The sequence below is a fragment of the Panthera onca genome, chromosome B2 (genome assembly GCF_046562875.1).
Source record: "Panthera onca isolate mPanOnc1 chromosome B2, mPanOnc1 haplotype 2, whole genome shotgun sequence".
NCBI classification, from domain to species: domain Eukaryota; kingdom Metazoa; phylum Chordata; class Mammalia; order Carnivora; family Felidae; genus Panthera; species Panthera onca.
Window position 1 is genome coordinate 93,944,955 of NC_138343.1, and position 19,906 is coordinate 93,964,860.

The window sequence follows — 19,906 nt, forward strand, 5'->3', positions numbered from 1 at the left end:
ATGATCTCACAGGTTGTGAGTTCAAGCCCCACGTCAGGCTTTGTGCTGACAGTGTGGAGCCTGCTTCAGATTCTCTTCTCTCTCTCTCTCTCAAAAATAAACATTAAAAAAAATTTTAATAAATAAAATTATTTTTGGTCTACATTCTGGCTTATTTCTTCAACTTTATCTTCCTACCTTTCTGCTGAATTTTCATTTCTTCTCTCATAGTTTTAATTTTTAGAATCTCTTACAGTTTTCTGAATGTTACTTTTTATAGCCAATATTTTTTTCTCTATGGCTGCAATATCTTCTTTCATCCCCCTGGTTAATAATTTCCTTTGGTCAGGGGTGCCTGGGGGTCTCAGTCAGTTGAGCGTCCAACTTCAGCTCAGGTCATGATCTTGCAGTGTGTGGGTTGAAACCCTGCATTGGGCTCTGTGCTGACAGTTCAAAGCCTAGAGCCTGCTTTGGATTCTGTGTCTCCTTCTATCTCTGCCCCTCCCCTGCTCATCCTCTCTCTTTCTCCCTCTCTCTCTCTCTCTCTCTCTCTCTCTCAAAAACAGACATTTTAAAGAATTAACATTAATAATTTCCTTTGGTTATATTTTTCTCTTCCTATTGTCTTCCTAGTGCCTATTCCCTCCAAGATTCTTTTTCAGGTTGTTTCTGTCTCCATCAGCCTTACCGGCACACTTTCCTAAAAGGTTAGAAGTTCCCTGGTTGTCTGCCTCTAAAAGTGTCGCACCAACAAGTTTATTAAAGCTCTGTGTGCATGGGTGAGACTTGGCAACTTTGTTCTGTCTAGTCATCTGCCTAGGTGTTTCACTGGCCGCCATTCAATGTCAGGAGATGAAGGTCTTTCTCTTGCGCTGGTCAGATTTTTCAGATAAGACTCTTCCAGTCTCCTACATATACATATAGATGAAGTCTGACTCCATATTCTGGGAACGAGTAGAAGAAATGGACAGGGAATGTATCAGTATCCGAGTATTCACTTAATCTCCCTGTTTTTAGTATGGTCCTGCATAAATAAACCTAGTTTCCTGCCAGGGTAGGTGAGAGGCCGTCACCTGGTTGTGCAAAGTGGGAAAGAAGGTCTTAAGATCTGTTTCTATGTTAATTTGGAAGATACTTTATTTCTGCCCAAAACAGTTGAAAAGAAGGTAGTTGGTCCTGGTTGAGTTGACTTTGCTCCATGAGAAGGAAAAAAAAAAAAGTCCAGATGTGTTGAAGATACTTTATTTCTTCCCAAAGTAGTTGAAAAGAAGGTAGTTGGTCCTGGTTGAGTTGACTTTGCTCCATGAGAAGGAAAAAAAAAAAAAGTCCAGATGTGTTCTATTTCTTGCTCCACCTTCTTCTAGGAGGTCCTCTTCAGATGGTACAAGTCAACTCAACACATGATATCTATATTCCAGCTCACAGGAAGAGAGGAGAGAGAAATTGGAGGAAAATTATCTTCTTTTCTAAGAGCCTGACTCATCACATCCTATTAGCTACAATTTATTCATGTAGCCATCTCTCCCTACAAGAAAGATTGGGAAATGTCATTGCTAGCTGGGCTGTACATGCTTAGCTAAAACTCGGTGATGAGGGGGTTCCAAAAGACAGAAACAGAGATTGGATTTGGAGACAGGAGCCTTCTCAGCTGTAGCTTCTCAAACACATTTTCAATCAGTCCTTCTGTTCTTAGCCCTACTTCCACTTTCCCTTCTAGAAGAACCTGTGACACTAACCTGTGACAGCTTTCTTGGGGTTTTGTAGTGTTAATAAGATTGCTTTTTTAACTTTTACAACTGTGGGCCAGGATTCAGAATTCTCAAATCTGCTTTACTTTTTGGAGATAATCCACCTGTTCTCTAGTTTCCCAAATTTCCTGGCTGTTGTCTTCTTCTGATCTCCTTTTCCTTGAAGATGTATTCTTTGTGAAATACAATCTTTTATTCTTATTTTAGTGGGACTGGGGAGGGAATGGTGGTTAAATATGTGTGCTCCATCTGCCAATTTTAAACAACTATGATTTTACCAATACTGATTTTTAATCAGGATTAAAGGTGATAGGCATCTACTTTCAGTCCTTTCATTGGTTGCTTTCATTTACTCATTTATTCATTCCAAAGGATCTAAAATGTCTGTTACATGGCAGTCATTGTGATAAACACTGAAGAGACAGTGGCTTTATCAACCTCATAGCCCAAAGAAATAAACAGACAGTAAATACATTTTAAAAGTCACATCTCGGTGGCTCAGTTGGTTAAGCGTCCAACTTCAGCTCAGGTCATGATCTCACAATCAGGTTCACGAGTTCGAGCCCCGTGTTGGGCTCTGTGCTGACAGCTCAGAGCCTGGAGCCTGCTTCAGATTCTGTGTTTCCCTCTCTCTCTGCCTGTTCCCCACTCATGCTCTGTCTCTCTCTAACTCTCAAATATAAACATTTAAAAAAAACTTTAAGAGGTAAACATGCAATAAAAACTTAAGAAACATTCAGTAAATAAAACAGTACACTGGGCTAGAAAATAAAGAGTTAAGAGAAGGCCTCTTTGATGTGGTAACACTTGAGGTAAGATTTGAAAAAGACCTAGAAGCCACCAAAGCAAAGTACATGTGCTATGCTTGCTTTGTTTCAGGAATTAAAAATATGCTACTGTGATCTTGTGGCTTCCCACTTTAATAAGTTCCTACTTTCTGACTGCCAAATAGTACCACAAAGTTTTTTCTTGTTTTTCCTTCTCAACTTATAGTTGGTGGTGGTGCAATGACATTACCCTCTGACTCAAAAGATAGTTCACATTTTAGTTCTGCCATTTTCCAGCTGTGTGACTCAGCCAAGTTTTTCAACTTCTCAGAACTTAATGTCCTCAGGTAAAAAGTGAAAAATTATGGAAGGCTTATAGTGAGAATCAAAGCAGATGATTCATGTGGAAGTACCTGGCATATAGCAGGTACTCAGAAATTGTTGAAACTAAATCTAAACATTGAACACGTTCTCAGGTACATTAATGGATTCTTCCCTAAACTGGCAAAAGACCCACCAATTCGTTTTCTACTCAAATAATGAGAAAAAGAAAAAAAATCTGTGAATGTAACAAACAAGTATTTTAGGGAATGAAATCAGAATGAATGGGTCAGATCCATGGCTCTCCCCGCTTAGAATCACATCTGATGGTGATCTTCAGAAGCATGTTGTGTAAGGCAGTAGCTATGCCCCCCGACATCTGTTTCAAGGGTGGGGATGTAACATGCCTCAACATTCTACCCTCCCATAACCTATTACAGAAATACAGCTAATGGACTTATCTAATGTGCTTTGAATAATTCTCCTCTGGCAGCATGTATAAACTTTTGGGAAGTGTAAGTTCCATAAGTTTAAATTTGAAGTACTCCAGTTTATCTTTCTATAACTGAACGTCTTGAATACTGTGTAATGCCCCTGGTGATATTACTTAGACTTAATTCAAGAAACCTTGATCATTCACTTCCTAGACATACAATACTTTGTTAATGTGCTGGGAGGTATACAAGGATGAACTTAATATTTATAGTCTAAAATTACAGACAGTTCCAAAAGTCCTTTTTCAATGATTGGGAGAGCACTTAATAATCTTACAACATTCCAGAGTAATCACTGTGAATATCAGTTACTATTCTATATGGTCATACTTGTAAGGAACGGCTGAATAACGTCTATAAGATACAAAATAGTAGCAAAAGATTGAGATCTCTTCTCACTCAGTTCTATGTGGAACTTGGGAGCTTGGTATTATAGTAATCCAAATCCTGAGAGAACTGCCCTTCAGATTCTGAAGTATTCAGGAGCCAGGCCTGTCCATTTTTGCATTCTTAGTATCTAAAATCAGGTGTGGTATGCAGTGTGCACTTAAAAAATGTGGAGGGTTGAACAGAGAGATGACTGTCTGAGGCCTTCTTTTTCTATTTATTGCCCTAGAAAACACAGAGTGGTAAACACTGACATTAAAGACATTCCACTATAATACTGAAACTTAGCATTTGCCTTGCACATAGTGATGCTACCATTTCCACAGCAGCATGTATAAGTGTGAAGAAAGGGTTAATATCAGGCCTGGCTGAGGCAGGCCTGCCTGAGAATGACCTCCTGCCTCCCATGGCCTTGTTTCCTTGGAAACAGTAGAGTTAAGATAAATGGGGAACAGTTGTCTCTCCCTCTGTATTGTGTAAAACAAAAACCTGGGCTGAGGGATCTGTGAGCTGGCATGCAGACCTCAAGCTTGATGAAAACCATATACAAGACTGGTGGGGGAAGTGGCCTCTTTGTGACAAGGTGACCCCACCCACCCTGACTCTCACACCTTGGACCTGTGTGAGTGAGGGGGCAAACAAAAAGCTGCTACTAAGGTAGCTGCTAGGCATCCCCATGAGCTGATGACACTATCTCCTTGCTGGTCTTCGGCTGTGTTTCCTTCCAGGAAGTTCAGTAAGAGTTGTATTGATTAAAGCCTGTCTGTGTCTCCTGAGTCTGATTTGCCAACTCGAATTCATAATGGCAACTGAGCTGACGCAGTCAGTAATCTTCACAAATGGCTCTCCTGCTCCCAGATGTAACTTTCAGCACAGAGAAGGCGGAGTTAAAAAAGAAAAACAAAAGAGAAGAAAAATCTCCAATACTGTGTTCCCCAAGATGGAAAATAAAAGCTTCTCAAATATTGGGGGATGCCATGAACCCCAGGCAAAACGCAGACCAGCTCCCAAGAGGTCAGCACGCTTGATGGTCACATCCCAGCAAATGAGAACGAAGGGGATTAAAATTAATCCAAGTGCCAATGTCTGGTGTAGGCACTGCACAATTTAAACTGCATTACCAAAGAAAGGCCATTTGGGAAAGGAAGTGCAAAAGAGAAAAAGCAGGATAAGGGTAATTTGATGACTAGGAAAAGGTCAAAGGGGCATATTCAAGAAGGTCCCTCTGGATCTGTGAAATAAGAGGGGATAAAAGCACATGCATGTTCACTGAAATTAAAAACCCTTTTAGGTTGTCTTCTCTGCTAAATTCTTAGGACTTGAATGATTTTAAATTCCTGAAAGCAACTCCTTCCCCTCTGAGTGAATGTTTAGCCACTTTAATGTGCTTTACCTGGGACTTTTGTATGTGCCTTCAAGCTAGGAAAAGAGTTTTAAGAGGGTCTAATTCTCCTTTCAGGCATATGTATTTTTTCGAGCACCAAACAGAGTCCACAAGCCAATGAAGACTAAAGAAGCCATGCAAGTGACATCAGACAGAGCACCACCCAAAGGACTTGGTTCAGAGCACTTATGACCATCTTTACTACCGTTGATTCATTACCATTCATTTTTTTAATGTATTGAGAGCCCACCATGAGCAAATCAAATTGGCCCTAAGTTTCTTCTACTTAATTTATTCCATGTGTCTAGTTCCAAAGAGAAATGTGCTACAGGTCATTACTCTCCACATATTTAAAAACATCTAAACAACCTACAGTGGATCAATTCCAAGAAATATTGATAGTTTTAGTTATAGCAACATAAAATTAGCATACATGTCTTTGAAATGATACCTCTCCCTCCAATAAAATCCTATATGCAATATATTTAAAGTAGCCTAATCGTGCTAATATTATTTTAAGAAAAATTGCTTATATTCCTACAGCCCTTTATATGTCTAAATACCTTGCATAAATCATCTCATTTTTATTCTCAATAACCCTGCAAGGTAGCAAGGCAGATATTATTATTATTCGGCTGTCCTAGAAATACAAAGTAGTTTAAAAATGCCCATAAGAAGACAGAAAGTTGTTAAATGACCTTAAACGACAACCCAGATAGTCTGATTTCTAGCAAAATCCTTTTTCTACTATACAACTTAATAAAAACACAAGTTTTTTTTCAGTTCACTTCTACAAAATTTCAGTTAATAAAAACAAATAAAAGTTGTTAACTATCTCCTCTCAGAAATAAGGTTACTAAGTAATTTGTAGGGGATTATGTAAAAACTCAAGCTTTTGAGAAACACAGAGCCATTTTTGTGATGCTACTGGGTAAGGAATTCATTCCATTTCTTTTTTATTTCCCAGGAGGGATTTACTAGACAAATACCAAGTTTAAAAACCCATATAGCTCAAGCAAAGTTCAAAAAGTTTAATTCCAGCAATATGAATACTTTAATTTCCTGGGAATAAAATTTTTTTAAAAAATCAAAATTCAGACCCACTTCCTTTAGTATGCTGCATTCTAACAGTTTACCAAGCTCCATATTTTGTTTCAGAACAGATCTAGTGGGCATTGTAACCCTTTGAGGTAATCTTCAGATTTGCTCTGAATTCTACTGGAAGAGTCACACTTTTATAGTTGGGGGGGGGGGGGGGCAGGAATTAATGACTTCTGTAAAGGATAGAAAAAAGTATTTATAATGGGATTTAGGGGCAGGGGCTTTGCAATTAAAAATACCATTTAAACATTTTACTTAAATCCAACCAAACTGGAGTGTCAGCACAATTCTATTCGTTAATTTTGACATGATTTACTGAGTAAAATCCCCTTAAGTCAGAAGCTGACCTCCACAGCATTCAAGCTTCCTGTGGGATCAAAAGGAATAATAAGAAACATGTTACTACTGTAAAATAAGCAAGTCTGGTGTTGCGCCATAGGTCTGTTCCTATGTTGTCAAATAGACAAGAATGCAGCAAATACTCAGCAATAACAAAATAAGTGTCCAGAGACCTTTTTCCAACCAACAAGCCGACAACTCAGCAACTTCAAACAGATTTTTTTTTCTTTCAGAGCCAATTCACTTGCAGTGTAGGCTGATAAAGCAGTATTAATCTCCTGCTTTAAATCAAGTTTCTGTCACTGGGCTCCATTAATCTCCCCCCCTGTTATCAAGTGTCTCCATGGCAGGAAATTATATTTCTAAATTGAATTTTGTTCTGTTTCGATGTAGTAAGAAATATTTTCCAGACTACTAATAGGATGCATAAAGATTGTGACTCTGACAATACCGTTAGATAAATAAAAGCTATAAATTAAACCCACCTTCATTCACTAGCAAGCATAATAGCAAAATAGAAAGCATTGATTACCTGGAAAGAGTAATCAAATAAAAGATTTTAAATGAAAAGTGAGGTAGCAGATGGTTAACTTTTTAATTTACCTTTTTATAGCAATTGCCCATAAAGGTAAAAAGAAAAAAAATCAATCCAATGAGTCTCCTGGTGTTAATAAAACACATATTGATTCTCAGTGCATATGCTTACTCTACAAGATGCTCAAACCTGGTTCTACCACTGGTAATAGAAGCAGATACTGTTTACGAGCACTTCAGTGGAGACAAATTTACAGTAAAGCAATGTCTCTGAGCTAGATTTATTATTAAAGAACAAAACTTTATAACCACAAGCAACAAAGAGATTTCATTTTACGGTGAGGGATCCACTCATAGGAGGCCAAGACAACTCAAATGGCAATTCAGTCGCTGGAAGAGGCCTTCAAAATTACAGTCTCCCTTTTTGTCAGTGAACAATAGTGATTTCAAGAAGGTTTAGGTTTTTTTTCCATTGATATAAATTTCCTTGTACTGCCTCCCTTAATACAGGTCTAGTTTCTCATTGACAGTAACAATTTGGAAAAAAATCTCTTCAAACACTTATTGAAAACGTGGTCCCAAGGTGGTCCATTAAAACTTCACATACTTAAAGCAACACTGCATGAAAGAAGCTTTTCATTGTGCATCAGTGTAAGGGGCTTATAGAAGACGTAATTAATGCTATCTGACAAATGTACAGAGGAATGTGGGGAAAGTCTTCCAGACAGAAGAGAGATGAATGGATACCAGCACCTCTTTTCTACTCTAACCTACAGATTTTAACCTGAATAGACAAAATAAATGGATCAAATCACTATACCCTCTTTAACTTCACATTCAGAATACCATACTTCAAACAAAATTACCATGGTGATTTAAACCACTGTTACATACACTATCTTCATCAATTTAGGTATTTTCAGGTCTCATTAAACATGTAAACCTTATTTATAATGAGTAAGAGAATAATAACAATGTGAAGTCACAGAACTTAAAGTTTACAAAAGTAAAACTGAGAATTGATGAAAATTATAAAGAATACCTTCAAAATAATAAATCAATATTAACCAGAACTAGAAAGCAAACTGAAACAGAATAAATTACTTTCAAAAGAAGAAATGCAACATGTTTTTATAAATAAAAGCAGGTAGTAAAAAGAGAAGTCAGCATTTGAAAAACATACATCCTCCTTTTTTACCATCTGAGAAGATCTTACCTACATATGTGAGAAAGAAAACTACAGCATCATAAACTAGAGGTCAGAAGTCACATTCCTTAAGAGTAACAAGCAGTAATGGTACGTTTGGAAAACTCTGACGCTTAATTGTTATTATCAACATAATTTTGACTAAAATGTAGACTATAACATGTTCCTGGGAGGAATGGCAGCAAAAGAGAATGACAACCATTATTTTTCTATATGCTGCAATTTGACAATGTATTTTGCATAAAGCACACCACCAGATGTCTAGCCTCTGGACTCACTGTTTATTAGAAAGCCCATCTCATCAAGTGTGATGTACATTTCAAGCATTTACATCATGCTCTGTTTAATGCCAAAAGGTTTGGTGGGATTCCACATGGAATTAATTTGTGATGCTGAAAGCCAATTCAGGACAGTCTCAATTTCAGGCTAAGTCCATCTGCCAAAATGTAGCTTCGCAACATGAAATGCACTTGCTCGTCACTAATTTTCAGAAGTGTCTCTTAATCACTTACCGATATATAAAACATAGAGTTCAACTGCTATTCATTAAGGGAAAAAAATATATATTGCCTAAACAAAGCACAAAACAGAAGCCACAAACAAGGACGTAAAAGCATTTCAGTTCTGCAGTAGAGAAATTTCCTATACTGCATGTATTAGAGTTTTCCAGCATCACACAATCTCCCATGATGAATATTCAAGATTTTCATTTTCACCATTAAATGGACCCACTTTAAAAGCATCACCTTACTTGGCAAAACATATTTACATACCCAGTTGTGTGGTTCAAAAGTTTCTAGTTCTAAATATTTATAGTTAGAAAAGAAAAGTGGTAGAAATCCACTTCACCTTGCCTTTACCTGAGATTTGAAAAAGACTGATTGGGGCACCTGTGTGGCTTAGTCACTTAAGCAGCCAACTCTTGATTTCAGCTCAGGTCATGATCTCACAGTTCATGGGATCAAGCCCTGCATCAGGCTCTTTGCTGACAGCACGAAGCCTGCTTGGGATTCTCTCTCTCTGCCCCTCCCCTGCTCACTCGCTCTCTCTCTCTCAAAATAAATAAATAAACTAAGAAAAAAAAAAAAAAAAAGACTGACCAATTACACATCAGAACATCAGGATATGGCCAGAGGCTTTGTTCTTCAGCTGTGAGATAACGTTTTCTCAGGAAGGAAATCTTAAGAAAGGTATCAGGAAACTAAGAACTATGCCAGTCATCTTTAAAGACCTCAAAATACTTCAGAGAACAAATGTTCAACCACGTTCTTTTTTTTTTTTAACAGAGAAATCAAATCTCAAGATCAGCCAAGGAAAAAAGATCACAAGGAATATCCTATCTCTACCTCCAAAAAAAAAAGAAAAAGAAAAAGAAAAAAAAGTGGCACCCATTTTCCATTTTTAAAATGTAAGTATTTTTATCACTTCCAAGTATAACATTTAAATATATTGAGAGCTTTTCTCTGAATAATGGTGCTGGATTCTCCATAGTGTATTTCCCACACCATTCTCCTTGAATGTCACATTGCCCAGGAAGCTTCCTTAAGAGAGCCTTACTTCCAGAAGATACCAATCCCTAAAACTTGAGCTGAACAGGAGAATAAATGCTTGATTTTAAAGCATTTTTTCAAGTTCTAGATGAATAGAAGGGACAACTCCCAGGACTAACATAAAGTATCTTTGAAGATCCAAATTAATAAATGACTGATTAATCAAGAATCAAAGCTTAAGAAGGGAAGAAAGTTCACTGACATGGCTTCTTAATACCTATCTGGTTCAAAACAGTCAATATTTATATTAAAAGGCTAAAGCTAATAATATTTTTCCTGTCTGTATCAGTCTTAAAATACATCAAATCTACAATATCCTAGAATTCCTCCAACTAAATTCTTCAGCAACATCTATCTCCAATCCACAACATGAGGAGAAATATAGCAGGATACAAAAAAAACTAAAAGAGCAGGGTCTCTCACCTTAACAGAGTTTTAAATTCACTACTGCCATTTTAAAATTTGAATATTTCCTATAAACATACAGATTAATGGTTGGTTTTTTTTTTTTTTTAATTGTAGGCTCCAACATCACTGGGCCTTCATTGCAGTCTGGCAATAACTGCTTGGCAATGAGTGGCTACTGCTTAATCCATTGGTTAGACTATCTCCAAAATCCTTCCAGGAACAAAAATCTGAGTGCCTAAATAAGACTGTAGTTAGTTTATTGTTAAACTTTTCATTCAAGTAGCATTAACAAGGTGCCTACGTGTCTCAGTTGGCTAAGTGTTTAGCTCTTAAGTTACTCTTTCTCTCTGCTCCTCCCCCATGCTCTCTCTCTCTCCTGCCCTCTCTAAAATTAAAAAAAAAAAAAAATTAACAGCATTATCAAAATAGAATTCATAAGTGTGAATCTCAGAACACTTCTTTGATGTGAAAGTGAATTTCAGAATTATGATTCTTAAAAATGACAGGGAGGTTCCTCTTGTACTAAATAAAGCAGGACTGCCTTACCATGGCAGCAACACATTATCAGTAAAGTAAAACTAACCTATCCCATGATGGTCTAATCCCGACTCTCCCTCCCTATTAATGAATGAATAATTCACCAATGCTTGGTGAATTCTACTTCACAATGATAGGAAGAGACAATTTCAAAGGATCATAAAGCAACATTGTTATGAACATTTGGCCACCACAAGCCAGTTATCCTTGTGGTAACTCTTCTGACACCTCCTACTTAAAACTTACCAAGATATCAGAAGGATCATGAGGGCCTGTTTTCACAATGTGTATTCACACTGAAAATCAAGATCAAGGGAGCATTTGTCCTTCTGCTCCATGGAAGCTCACCTTCCTGAGCTCACCTTAGGACACCTGCATTACGGTTTGACAGGTATATCACCCCAGGCCTGTATGGAAGCTTGCCAGCCCCCACTGGTAATGTGCTTGTTGAACAAGATTTGAGAAGGATGGCCCACTCAGCATACTCAATTATGTTGAAGAAGGCTAAGGCACCATCTTCATCCAGACTCCCAACCTTGAACTGCAGCCTCCTGAAGACCTCTTCCAGGACCTCAGATGTCTTCCAGTCAAGGTAATGAATCTCACTCTTGAAGCTCTGCATACACCACCCCTGGACCAGAGAAAGGAGGTTCCAGGGGCAAGGAAGAAAGACAGGTGGAGCTAACCAAGGTGGACTATGGTCTAGGGCCAGGCCAGGGCTGCCATGAAAGAGGAGGCTGCCCAGCACATCATGATCACAGGACCTGACATAGAGACTGACAACTACACCAGGCACAACCTGACTGGCCACAGCCCCATCCAGCTGTACCCCTCTGTGCCCCAGGCTGAGCTTAGAGAGACATGGGGCCCACTTCATCACGGAACAGTGTTCTATGCATGTGTGTGCCCTTATCACCATAATCATATGGAGCATCACCTACCACAGCTGGCTGGCCTTCATGCCTTTGTGCTGATGCTCTGGGCTTGCCTCATCTGGACGATGTGCAGCTGCCATCAGCTGGCCATGCTCTGATCACCTTCCATCCTGCTCTACAGGCTGGCACTATGTGGGCTACCCTACATGTGGGTCATGGAGGAGTGTCCCGAGCTCACCACGACCCTGGCCCTGTCAGCCTGGCCATCCGGAGTTAGAGAACACCTGCCACCTCTGCTTAAACCTTGGTGCCATGGCGCTGCACATTCTTACCTTCTGGCTCCTGCTACACCTGATGTATCAAAAGGTAGCTGCTAGGGGTGCCAGGGTAGCTCAGTCGTTTAAGTGTCTGATTTTGTCTCAGGTCATTATCTCACAGTTAATGAGTCTGAACTCCACATCGGGCCCTGTGCTGTCAGTGTGGAGCCTGCTTCAGATCCCCTGTTCCCCTCTTCTCTCGGCCCTGCTCATGCTCTCTCTCTCTCTCAAAAATAAATAAACATTTAAAGAAGAAGGAGGAGGAGGAGAAGGATTGGGGAGAGGAAGGGTGTGGGGAGGGGAAGGGGAAGAGGGAGGAAGGGGAAAAAGCTGAAGGTGAAGACCCCACTGCACTAATGGAAGTCATCACGGAAGACACAAAGTTTATGTAGATGCTGTTTCAGAGCCTGGGGGAGCCAATCACAGGTGTCTATGCCAAGTACTGGATCTACATGTCTGATGGCATGTTCATTGGTGTCAGCTTTGCCGGCTGCCCCATCATCTACAAGATCGTCTCTGTGTTCCCCTTCTTGCTCTGCCTCACCCTCGTCCACATCTACTATAGCCAGTAGCAGAAGTTGTTCAAAGCGTTCTGGTGGCTGGGTGTAGCCTACACCATGCTGGTGTTCATCGCTGTCTATACTTTCCAGTTACACAACTTCACCATATACTGGCACAACCTGATGGGCAATGAGCAGTTGGGGGACCTGAGCCTGGAGCAGCTCAGCATGTCCAAGTTCTTCTCCAGCATCTTCATCCCTGGCTTTTTCCTGCTCCCCTGCATCCTGCACAGCACTCCTTCCACCAGCCCTTTATGCAGCTCTTCAGTCTGAAGCATGTCCCCTGACCCGGCACCACCTCCTGTGCTGGGTTCACAGGCAGGGTGTGGTAAGTGGCACCCCACTGGTCCAGCAGCAGGAGGAGGAAGAATAGGTTTCTAAGGACAAGGGGCTGAGCACAGCTGGCTCCCACCAAGCCACACAAGTTCCAGAAGCAACAGCAAACAAGTGGGGCCTTGTGGGCAAACAGCTGTTGGAGTTGGCCACTGGCTTCTGGGATGTCCTCACCAACATGCAGGTGTTCTTGTGATAACTGCTAAAGCTGCATATCTTCAAGCTGGTAGTCTTATACACTATCTGGATGGTCCCAAAGGAGGTGTTAATGATGAACCTTTCACTGGTTGTGCTGTGGGCCTTCATCCTGCCTTACCCCCACTTCTGGTCCATGGCTTCTTGCCAGTCTACTATCTGAATCGGCATCATCACCCTGTGCGAGACTGTCTATCGAGATCATCAACCCCATGAGTACTCCAGAAACTATACTGAACCCTTTCTCAATAGCACCAACTTTCAGAAGACAGAAGGAAAAAAAAAAATCAGTTTTTGCTATACCAGAGGCCCATTAACCCTGCTAACTGGTTTGGGGGTGTGGAAGGGCTTCCCAAACCTGGGCTACATCCAGAAGCACCTACAGACCCTACTGCTGCTGGCATCTGAGGCCACCATGTACCAATGCCAGGAACATCACCATCCACAACACCTGCTGGCCCCTGCTGTCTATAAATGACAGCACTCCCCAGTGGCTGAGCCAGGACTTGCTCAGCTGCCTCAAGTTCTTCTTCTACAAACTTGGGCTGGGGATATTCCGGATGGCCGTGAACGTGTTTGGGCAGTGCAGGAATTTCATGATCATCCTGCATGGCCATCCTCACCCACCAGCACTCTGGTCAGTGCCTCTTCCTGGCACTCTTGTTGCTGCACCGGTACCTGCTGTACCTGGGCATTCTCCCCACCCTGTGCATAAACTACCTGTAGCACTGGGGCCAGGCCATCCTTGTGAACTCCACATGCAAGTGGGGTACCTGCCCAATTTATTCAGGGCCCCCAACTCTACCAACCTCATAAATGACTTCCTCCTGCTGCTCTGCACCTCCTGCCAAGCACACAGAGGGGTGGCCAGCATCAATACTGACCACCTGGAGCCTGTGGAGGTGAGCCTAACCCATGCCCAACTTCATCCCCTGAAGGTCCTACCTCAACATGATGAAGGTGGCCATCTTCTCATTCCTCTTCTGGTTGGCCTTAGTCAAGGGGGCTACTCACATCAGCATCTTCAAGCTGGGCTACGTACTAGCCTGCTTATACCTGCTGCTCTTCAGCACCAAGCTGCAGAAGAACACACGTGCCTGCCTCCTGCCATGGGACTGCCACATTCTCTATACACGGTCACCACCATCATCTCCAAGAACATGCTCTTGTTCCTGTCCTGTATGTTTGTGGAGAAAATGCAGAGCAACTTCTGCTGGGTCACCCAGCTTTTACTTAAGTCAAAGGTTACTATGACTCCAAGGAGACGCTGGGCAGGAACCAGGACTGCCTGCTGCCCGTGGAGGAGGCCAGGTCCTCTGCGACGGCCTCTGCTCCCTATTCTTGCTGCTGCAGCGCTGCCTCTTCCTCAGCCACCGCTTGCTGCACATCGAGGCCAAGGTCCACGCCACCCGCCCTGCAGGCCTCCAGGAGTTTCGCCCTCTACAGTGCTGTCAACCTCAAAAGCATCCACCCGTGGCACAAAGCAAAGAAGTCCCTGGCACAACTGTGCCAAGCAGGAGAAGCACAGGCAGGACCCAGCGGGCGGTAGCCCGTCCCGAAACCAGGAGCCAGGGCCCGGCAGTCCAGGGGTCTTCTCCCTGCCGCAGAAACAATGGAGGTGACTGTGTCCAGTCCGCCCCCAACCCGTCCACTTCCGCCCGGGACTACTTTCTTTTCGAGTCCGACAGTGAGGAGGGGAAGGAGGCCCAGTCCACGGACCCCAGGCGGGGGGCACAGAGCGCCCTTCAGATGGCACAGCAGGAGCGGGTGACCAACGTCCCGGCAGTGCTGAGGCGGCGGTGGCAGGGCCCGGCAGGACAACTGCCCGCGGGACGGCCTGCGCCCAGAGGCGGAGCCAGCGGAAGGCCTGGCGCAGCCACGTGACCCAGCGAGAGCTGAGCACGAGCCCCGTGGAGTTCCCGCGGGGAAGGAGGCCTGAGCCGAAGTCGCGGGCCGATGTACTAGTTGCACAGCTTCGCGCGGCACCACAGCGCCGAGAGCTACGTGCTGCGCTCTGGTGCCAACTCCACTCGCAGGATCTCCTTCGGGGGCGGAGAGACGCACCAACGCCTGCTGGACCAGCTGTAGGAGAGCAAAGCCCAGGCCACGCTGCCAGGCCCCTCAGAGGCCCGCGCTGCACCAAGCACAGCATCAGGTGAGCCGCTGAGCAGCACAACCGACGACACAAGCAGTCCCCTCAGCACCGGCTACGGTACCCTCAGCAGCAGCAGCAGCAGCGAGGTGGAAGTGGTCCCGAGCGGGTGGGCTTCCTGTGTGACCGTGGGAGCTTCCAGCCCACACTGGCAGCCGGATGCGCATGGGCAGTGAACCTCTCCTCACCAGGCACCTGTGCGTCCCGGAGCTGGAGAAGGCCCAGCGGTTCGCGGTGGGGCAGGGCCAGGCACTGAGGCTGCTCTAGGCCACTTACCAGTGTATGGCCGCGCACTCGGAACTGCTCTGCTCCGTCCTCATCGTCCTCAACCACGTGGTCACCGCCTCAGCCACCTTCCTGGCGCCGCCGTGTTCATCTTCCTGTGGGCCATGCTGTCCATCCAGTGGCCAAACAAGCACTTCTGGATGAAGGCCATTGTCCTCACAGTGTCACCAAAAACCTGTTCCAGTTTGGCTTCTTCCTCTGGAACAGCCACACAGTGATGCGGCGCTGAGAACAAGCCCTGCTTTGCTCCATGCATCCTGGGCCTGAAGAAGACTGACAGCTACATCACCTATGATCTGGTGCGCCTCGTGGCCCTTTGCCTCCACCTTCCCCAGATGTTGTGCTGTGGTCTGTGGGACCACAGGGAGGACCTCTTTGCTCCCCAAGAAGCATGACAGGAGCAGTGAAGAGAGGGGCTGAAGAGAAACCGGCACATCCAGACAGCCCTGCTGAGACCTCAGAAGGAGGAAGGCCCCACAAGGAGCCATCGCCCCCACCAAGGAGGACATTCAGGCTGAAGTGAGGGACCGGCCTAGGGACAAGTTCCCAGTGAAGCTCAAGACCCCCAACACAAAGTTCTTTGGCCACATTTTAGGAGGGAGAGCCCAAAACCCAGAAGACCCTCAGGAGCAGGGGACAGGGGCTGCTCTGGGAGAGAGAAGGGGTGGAGTGGCCCCCAGGAGAAAGTGAGGGCAGCTGGGCTCCCCCTGCGGAGCTTCTTCTGTCTGTCCCTGGCCCAGAGCTATTGCTAACTCAGAGCATATATCAGCAACAGGTGGCAGCTGGCCAGGCAGTCTGGCAGCTTGATGACCGCCATTCAAGGAAGCCAGCAACCCCTGAGCCCACACTCTCCTTCCAACGCTGGACACTCATGTCATGGTAGTCATCCTCCTCTTTGGGCTGCAGCTCCTTCATAGGGTTGGCTTCAGGCCTCCTGGGTACACAGATGTAATTGGGGAAGCGGTTGGGGATGGCCTGTAAAGGGTACCCTCCAGCAAGCTGGCTGGCTGTCATTGCACAGTGCTGTTCCACAGTGTGATTCTCGGTATACTCCATGGAACTGCTTTTGGCCAGGTCTTTCTGGAAGTTCCAGGCTGTCTCTTCTCTGTGTGAGTAAAAGCATTGTTCCATCCAGTGTTTAGCTATGTTCCGTTTTCCTTCGTGACTCTGATACTAAGATGCAGTGGGCACAAGTATTTGGACTCTATACCAGTTGGCTCTCACTGTAATGTTCTTTTCTGTCCTCCGTGTAGTTGGAGTCCTCTCCTGGCATTGATTACTGGTACACAGTGTTCTGCTGGACAGAATGCTAATGGATACCTGGGTTTCTTTTGGGTGATCAAAATTGCCTAAGCTTAGATCATGATGGTTGCACAACTCCACAGATATATTAATAGATGACATGGCAACAGTGCTCTTTGTGGATAAAAGTTCACTACAAATTCACTAAAATTAAAACTCTGTATAACCAGTGCTTTCTGTAGCCTGGGTCCATATAAGGATTATACCCTCCGGGGACTTAAATTCCCAAGAAAAGAGAAGCCCATCAAGCCAGGCTTCTCATGTCCTCCACTTTAAACATCCCAGTCAGCCTCCATATTCAAAGATCTCAAGAAGCCTAAACATAAAAGCAAGCTGTGATGCAAGGGATAGCGTATAGGAGACTTTCCTCTAACACTAGTTTCAATACTTTTCTTTGCTGATCCACCAGAGATAAGTTGGATGTCAGCTTAATATCATCTTGTCCTACAACTCATGCAGGCTGGGAATGTAATGTCAGGCATTAAGGGTAAATTTCACTAAAATCAGATATTCCATTCATTTAAAAAAAAATTTTTAACGTTTATTTTTGAGAGACAGCATGAGCTGGGGAGGAGACAGAGAGAGAGGAAGTCACAGATTCTGAAGCAGGCTCCAAGCTCTGAGCTGTCAGCACAGAGCCTGATGCAGTGCTCGAACTCATGAACCATGAGATCATGACCTGAGCCGAAGTCGGATGCTTGACCGACTGAGCCACCCAGGTGCCCCTCCATTCATTTTTTAAAAGATGGTTTATGTTTTCGCATACTGCTACTTCAGCCGTCTTGATAGTATTGTTTCTTCCATTAAATTCCTAGGTCTATTCAGAAAGGGGAAAGGGAGAGATGCCTATATCCCCAAATATTTTCCGTTCTTCATCCCAGAAGATGGATCCTTTTTACTCCCAAATCTAATGGTAGTGAATGTTGTATGAGTGTGGAGCAGAGTGGTACCTCAAACATTGTTACTGATTTAGCAGCACATTGGGCACAAGTAAAGTTGCTATTAAAAGCAATGTACTCTTCCCTCCCTCACATATGCCTGGGGTCACTTTTGTTTGGCATTTATGTGCTCCCTCACATTATTACAAAACTGTACCCCAGAGAATTGCTAACTCAGTTTTCTCTTTACATCACTACATTCGATGTATTTTTCACATCAAGGTGTTTCTATAGACTGGACAGAGTTAGAGTTCAGCTTTTTCTAGCCAAAGTGTTTAAATTTGACTAGACAGCAGCAATTGCTTTTTAATCAAAGCAAACTGATCTGTCAAAGGCAATCAACTCAGGGAAGTTATTCCGGGAGGATCCTAATAATCCCGATGTATCACACTGCCCTATGTGAAACTCAGCCGCTGAACTCTTGACATAGTGTCACAAGCACTTAGGGGAATTAGTACATACAGCGGAACCCTATGTTCACACACAAACTCTAGCCTCTCGTGCATAAGCTAATGATTACTGCATTCGGTCTGGTGAGGAGCACACTGCTGTGTGTGGTGATGTCTGTTCATCTTTAATGATGTTATGTCACCTAGGCTTCATATTGTGTCATGTTCACAAGCATTTATCAACAGGATGCTCCATTCCTCTAGATGTAAATAAAAGTTTGTCATGGTTATTTTTTTTTTAATCACTTCCTATCTTTTAATAGGGGTTCCTAACCTCTTAATGCTTATACCAATTTAGGACTTTACTGTCACCAGGATCTTTAAGTACATTTTCTTGTTTAATTATTGCAACAACACTTGAGAGGTCTATAGACGTGGTAACATCATTTACCTCATTAGTAAGTTACAGAACAGAAACTCAAACCTAGAGCTGATGGCTTGAGGTTTTGAAGTCTTCCTGATGCTGTAAATCTTGGTTTTGGAGCTTTTGTTCTAGTGTTAGGATTAGTAGGCTAGGTGGGGGGGGGAGGGGTGTAGCATTGTTGAGAGTCTAGTCCCCAAATAAGGCAGCCCTGTCAGGTTCCCTCTGCTCCCCACAGAGAACCCTAACAAACTTACGATAAAGAAACAAAATAGATGAGGAGGCAGCAATAATGAATGGGATCTCATGGAAGGCTGGGCTGAAAATTCTTCTTACGTGATGGTACAGGTGTTCTTTGAGAATGATCTCCTCTAACAGTTGGAGGAGAACTTTAAGAGAAATAATGACACACACTCAATTCAGTCAGAGGGCAATGAAAGAAGAGATTGGTTACATAACAGACAAGCTTGGAAGAATAATGATAATAGTAATATAATAGCTAATGTATATTGAGCACTTGATATTTTCCACTATTCTGAGTGCTGTATGTATATTAACTTATTAAATTCTCATCACAACCCTCTGAAGCAGGTACTGTTACTCTGATGAAAAATTGAGGCAATAGGAGGTTGATTGAGTTACCTGTTACCATCAGCTAGTAAATGTTGGAACCAGCATTCCAACTCAGGCAAACTGATTCTCCAACTTGTGCTCTGATTATTGTCTGGTAGTAATGGTGAATTTTCAAAGACTTCCTGAATTATGAGAAATTTCATTTGCTTTTCTGACTTAAAGACAATAATGAGTATTTCCATCTCAGGCAGTAATTGTAGCCTAAATGGTCTGACTGACCCTCCCTTTGAAAACACACAAAATCAATACAGAATATTAAAAGGAAAAAAACTTTTAAAAATATACTAATAAATTGGCAAGAAAGTAAGGAATACTTAGGTGCCTAAAATCACGTGAAAATGTGGACCCAAAGAGACAAGCAGAACCCCGAAGTCAGTTTTCACTCTGATAATATTCGATGTTCCTGTAGACCTTGATCTTTGATTTCTCATAGGGTCATGGGCCATGGAGACACAAGTGGCCTGACTGGGTGGAGAGACTAATAGGAGACTTCAGTGACCCACAGATCTACTGCCTACATTAGAGATAATAAGAAAAACTAACTTTTCAATCCCTAGGTGCTAGTAGAGGGCCAAAAAAAAAAAAAAAATCTCTCCTAAGAATTCATAACCACAAACAGACCTTTATTTGGGTTCCTAGTCCAAATTTACACTACTAGAGTGGTGCCAAAGAAACTTCAGGTTAAGAATATAGTTTAAAATTTTATTGTGTTGGTAGTGCACTCAGATGCCTGGAAGAATCAAAAGCAAC

General features: G+C 43.0%; 1 pseudogene; it reads left to right on the forward strand.

Moving 5' to 3' along the window:
• The first annotated feature begins 12,321 nt into the window (after positions 1–12,321).
• Positions 12,322–18,490, forward strand: LOC132667439 (piezo-type mechanosensitive ion channel component 1 pseudogene; annotated as a pseudogene).
• Positions 18,491–19,906: the final 1,416 nt, after the last annotated feature.